This window comes from Protopterus annectens, chromosome 6.part0 (assembly GCF_019279795.1).
Source record: "Protopterus annectens isolate FY-2018-M chromosome 6.part0, PAN1.0, whole genome shotgun sequence".
NCBI classification, from domain to species: Eukaryota; Metazoa; Chordata; order Ceratodontiformes; family Protopteridae; genus Protopterus; species Protopterus annectens.
The window spans coordinates 421,099,125-421,105,124 of NC_056737.1; the positions used below are offsets into that span (position 1 = coordinate 421,099,125).

A 6,000-nucleotide genomic window follows, 5' to 3' on the forward strand; every position below is an offset into this window, starting at 1 on the left:
TGGTTCTAGTCAGATTTTTTCCCGATTAACATCTGTTGGCATTCAGTTTATTAGTTGTCACATTCCTGACTGCCAGCAGACAGGACAGTAGTTGTATAGTGACAAGAATAAGCAAGAAAATATTTTAATTGAACAAAAAAAATTTTTTTTTCAATTTCTTGTTGGGTTAAAGTAAATTTCTCGCATTTAATGTACTTAATCACAGGTACTGAATCCAGCAAATTCAGTACTGCAGTAAAGTTACAGAAGAATAAACTGTGTGTTGTCTGCCTTTCAGGCACTGCCAGCTGGAATGGGACAAGGTAGCCACACAACTAATGCTGCTGGTCTGTTTAAGATCTAATGTGATCAGTACTGTAAGAGATAAGAATTGTTTAATTCAGCCCTCAGAGCTGAGGTACATAACTGGGTGTTATAAATTTCAGAAATGCAGGACATTAAAAGGTCAGATTACAGATTAAGTATCAGTGAATAGTCTGCACAGGAGTTCACAATGCATAAGTGCATCTTTTCAGACATTTTCAGGTTATAGTGATTTATTTTTTTTTTTTTGCACTTAATGGGTGTACGAACCACATTTTTTTTAAAAAGTGGCATTTGTTATTTGCACATTACTATTAGCAGAATTCAGAAAAAGTGAAGAGGTGTCTTTACAGGTTTAAAAGAGATGCAGGGGCCACCTCATGGATGTTGTGCTCCTGTCAGGTTAAAAAAGCAATCATCAGTATGTCATGTGGCTTTGGAAAATAAACTTGTATAGTGTCCTGGAAGCTTTATGGCAGCAGATGAAAGTGGTCTCAGGGTTAAGACAGCGTGTTAACCAGTTTGAGATGTTTGGTAGCAGTTCCAGTGAGGTTTGTTATCATTGCACCAGGCAGTGGTGAAGTTATGGAATTAGTCATTGTGGTTAAACAGTTTGTGTACATCGAGCAGAGTTGGTGACTTTACAAGTTAAGGTAAGGGAAGATCCCTTTTGAGGCTCAGGTGTGTACTGGAAAGTAAAGAAAGATTTGACTGCTGACATTTTGATAAAATAAAGATGGCCAATAGACTCGGTGGTTTGAAGAGGTCACTGAGCTTTGAGAACGCTTACAGATTTCTGTTGTCTGCTGCAGACTGGGTGTATGATCAACTGAGAAGGATTCTGGTGCAGTTCAGTACATGGTATGAAAAACATTAGTTTCTGCCAGAGTTTTGAAACCCTAAAAAAACAGTGCTGGAAAAGGAAGGACTGTTAGTGGTGTACAATGATTTCTTACAGACTACTGTGCAGCAAAGGGCTGGGTTTTTTTGGCTGTGATGGGGGAGTGCAGATGGTGTAAGTTAAAGTGCAACTGGGGTTTCTCAGCAATGTTAAAAGTACTTTTTTCATTCAGTAATTCAAATATGTACCCAGTCACCAGTAGACAGTTTGCAAGGGAGTCCACCTACTTTGGACTGAATGACTAAAGAGTCAGTGGTTTTACATCCTGAGGAAAGGTTTTATTGGTGGCTGAGAAATTGTGGAGGATTGGGAGCCCGAGTCCAAACAGAAAAGGTTAGACAGTAGTGGCCTGTATCTTGATAGATATGCATTGGTAAGAAGTAATCCAGTATTCAGTCGAGTAACTCTTGGACATTAACATTAGTAATTGTTAGGAAGTGGGGTCAGGAGAGATGTCTTTTTGTGTGTATGATGATTGCAAAGAACTTCAAAGGTACAATTAATGTGATTTTTTTTTATACTTTATATGAAACTGTGGTTTAGTGGTGGTGGTTGTTAAGCTGTGAGGGCAGAATGGTAATGTAGTAACATGACCAGGATCTCACCAGACTTCTATCCTAAGGGTTACTTTATTGCTGTAGACTGATCTGTTGAGTTATTGTACAGAAAGTGTGCAGTTGTGACACCAACATGAATTAAGGGGCATTTTAAAAGAATTTTTATACTTCCTTCAGGCTTAATCACATGGCTTACTGCATTGTTGAATGCTTTTGTGATGGTGTGAATTTGTTGTTAGTATTTTACTGATTTGTATGGTGGATTGAATGGGGATCATGTTAAAGGAAGTTTTATACTTCCTAAAGGATTAAATGAGGTTGACTACAGAGCTATGATAACATTGTTTAAGCATGGCTTGTGATGGTATTTAAAACAAAATTATGCAGTTTAACTACTGATATGGTATAGTGTGTTGATATTTCATTGATAGTTTTGGTAGGTAATTCTAACCAAGTCGAATGAGTGGGCTTTTGTTAAATGTTTGGTGCATTATACTTCTAGTTAATTTGTATATTAATATGAGTGTAGGATCTGAATTTTGAGGTGCATTGTAATATTTCAGAATGGTGTTACTTTTGAATAGTTAGAATCATGTTTTTTTTTTATTTCTTTGAGTTTGTACTCTACATTGAGTTTAAAGGGAGATAAGCTGAAACAAAGACAGTTGTCAGAACACACTAATAGAATGGCAGTTAAAGCTTGTAGTATGCACACCATAATGGAGCTGGAACTTATGGTCTTGTTATATATAGTAGAATGCGTTTTCAAGATGGAAATGTAAGTTTGTGTTGCAAATGCTCAAGATTATGATGCTCCTTTTGCAAGTGGTTGGTTGTTAATATAAGTAACTTGTATGTATTTTAGTAATGTTGCTGTCTTGTATACCAAAAATATGATTGAATGCTGTTAAATATATCAGAATAGATTTACTAGTCAGTTGAGTGTTTGCTTAATAAGATCTATGTTAAAGTACATCAAAATAATGGCAAATTTTTAGTGCTGTTTTGGGAGGTACTTTTTCATAAGTGTTTAGTACTTCATTTGTGTGCTCCTGCACCTGTTAATTTCATATCAATATTTTAAAATGCCTCCAGTAGAATAATGTATATTTTGGGGGATTTTTTTATGGCAGTGTGGAGTCTTGATTGTTGGATGTAGCGTTAGCACAAGTTATGTGATGTACATTGTTAAATTAGGCTGCGTAGAAAACTATGCTAAATTATGATTTTCCAGTAATCTAGAGGAAGAGTAAGTCAAATTTGCTCAGAGCTGATTCAAATAAAATATTGAAAGAGTATATTAATTCAGATAACAAAAGACTGCAAAAAATGGAAGAAGCTTTAAACAGATATTCAGATGAGCTGATAAAACTGCACAAAAACAGACTAAATGAAGTAAAGGTAGCTGAGCATGATGTTTCAAAAAATTGTAGAATTAGAGGATAGAGCACATAAAACTTATGAGATTTTCTGCTTTACCAGAGAAACTAGAAGGAACAGACTATTAATTTTATGAAGGCACAGATAAGCAACTGGACTGCTATTCCACAGCAGGAACTATTAATTTAAAGGGTGCACTATATGTATGCTCCAAACCTGGCCATAGGAAAGCAGCAAGACGTTATTAGTAAAGATGAAAACATACCAGCAGAATGAGTTGATATTGACAAAACTGTGGCAAAATTGCAAAGAGTTAAATTAGAGGCAGTAGAGTGGTTGTGAAAAATGATTGTTCACTGTACACCAGGCAAAGAAAACTTTTTCCAGCAATCAGGGAATGTCAAGAGAAAGGTGAGATTCAAGCTGCTGTATCCTGTCTCTAGAATATTTTTTCCTGGAGGGTTAAAGTCATTTTTTTATGCATAACAGGCTGAGGAGGAAGTATGAAAGTTTTTTTGTCTGTCTGACAAAAGTGAGCCATCAAGCAGAAAGCGACTCTACTCCTCGTTCTTCTGATAACAAAGCACATGGAGAGACATTGCAAATCAAACCTTTTCCATTGTTCTAAAAGAAAATGCTTGAGAGAGAGAAAAGCAGAGAAGCTGACTAGACAGATTGGGAGAACCTTGGAATTGAACCAGAGTCTGAAGTTGGGAGGTGAAGATGAACAGGAAGAAGACCAGCAACACAAAAATTAGTGAATAAATGAGACTGGAAGACCAGCAACACAAAAATTAGTGAATAAATGAGACTGCAAAGCATTAATTGCATTGTGAAATACAGCTGTACAAGAAAAAGTAGAAAGAGTGGACTTTTGTTGTATTTTTTAAACTTGTGGTGAACTGAAAAATATTTGCTTTACTTGGTACTTTTCCGTTATCGGGGCAACAGATGTCATGAGCAGTTGGAGTCCCTTTAAATAGTTAATGGTATTAGAACGAGTTTGCTTGACAGCTGTCTGAGTGGGTACTGTGCTTTAGCTGTTTTATCTTCAGTAAGATGTTAAAGTTTGGTCACATTTAAATTGTATCATTCAAAAGTGGGTATTCACACTGAAGAGTTTCAAGTTCTGCAGCGTATTTCTTTAGATTTGTCAGCGAACTCGGGATGCAACTGAAATGTGACCAAAGTTATAAATCTTACTGAAGATAAACAGGTAAAGCACAGTACCAACTCATACGACTGACAACCAAAAGGATGCAATTTAAATGTGACGTTAACGGGGCAGCAGTATACATCTGTAACTGCACTCTTCCAGGCTTACAAGCTGCAATATATACCCAAAATAAATCACAAGGAATAAAAAACACGGGGGAAAACATTTTACCATTCCACGGCTCCTGCTTAATTTGAAGCAGACACTATAAAAGGGGATCACCTTTTAACAGTTCAGCTTTGTTTATTTCATAATGCTATAGACGTGTGGGGGGCTCCTGGTGTTCATATTTCTCAAAATTATTTTGGAACTTCAGGTCTAACAGCTTTGCGATCATTGCGTAACTGTTGCCCCGATAATGGAAAAATACCCTTTACTTAATGTCATTAGTGTTTGAAAGTACACTGAGGAGAGTGGAAGAGAAAGGAAAAAGGTAGCTGTAAGTAAAACAATTTCTATTTTTAACAATATTTCTATGAAACTTTTCATGATTGTTTTATAGTAAAGTATTTTCAGTTACTGTATGTGATAAAGCTACTAAAGTAAACAGATGCATTTTTTATTTTTTTAGTATTAAAAATGTAGGCATTACCAAGCAAAAAGGAGAAAAAAGGCTAGACAAAAGCATACTTAAGTTAATAGACTGTAATTTGGGGGTTTTGAGGTGGGGATGGGGTGCAGAAATGCACAGATGATAATGTATGCATTGCTGCTATGTTTTCTCTTACTTTTGCATAGGGTAATGTCTGGATTAAGACCCTTAGCTTAATCTAATAAGTTTTAAGGAGAGGCTAGAAACTAAGAGAACACTGAAGATAATGAAAAGTTCTTTAGCAAAAAATGTTTCAGCTTGGCTTTAGAAGTTTGCACCTGAGGGCTACATTTTCTTTTCTCTAAGGTTTACATGGAGACAAGCTTAGAAGACAGCTAAAGCAATGATTTATTCCAGGCTTGTTTTATGAAAGCATTTGAGGTGTGTTTCACATCTGGAAGGAGAATAAAAATAAAGAACAGACAGCAGTTAGAGTAAGTAGAAGTACAGGCAGTAACATGCATCTTAGCATGGATAACCTTAGCTTTAGGTTAATTAAGGCCTGTATTTGCAGCTGTCTATCTGGGACAGTTCTTATTAGGAGGATTAAACTTCATTCTTTGAAGTTGTTACATAGTTTTGTGTTTTTATATTAAGTTAACAGGTTATGGGGGTTTTCGTGTGTGTGTTTGAGTGTGTGTGTGTGTGTGTGTGTGTGTGTGTGTGTGTGTGTGTGTGTGTGTGTGTGTGTGTGTGTGTTTGAGGGTTTTCATTTAAACAGTCTTATAAAATGTGGCATAGGTACCAGTGTTGAGAAAAAAATGTATAAAGGATCAATCTGCCAAATATTAGTGGATGCATGTATCACAAAAACTATAAATTGACATTTTAAAAAGCTGTCATACATAATAGGTGGAAATAATGGCAACACGTTCCTTATCTTGAAATGTGAATGGCCTCACAGGTATAGACAAAAAGGAACAAATAATTATGTAAGAAATGCAGAATGCAGTACTACAGGAAAACATTTGGAAAGAACTGAGTATGTACATTTGATAAAGTATTTTAGGATGGCTATTCAGCAGAATATGAGGGACAGTGGAAATGAGGA

The 6,000-nt window shown here is 36.0% G+C and overlaps 1 protein-coding gene across 1 annotated transcript in view; it reads left to right on the forward strand.

The window, feature by feature from the left end:
- PACS2 (phosphofurin acidic cluster sorting protein 2) overlaps window positions 1–6,000 on the forward strand; it is a 1,734,969-nt gene that overhangs the window by 939,013 nt on the left and 789,956 nt on the right. The window lies entirely within an intron of this gene.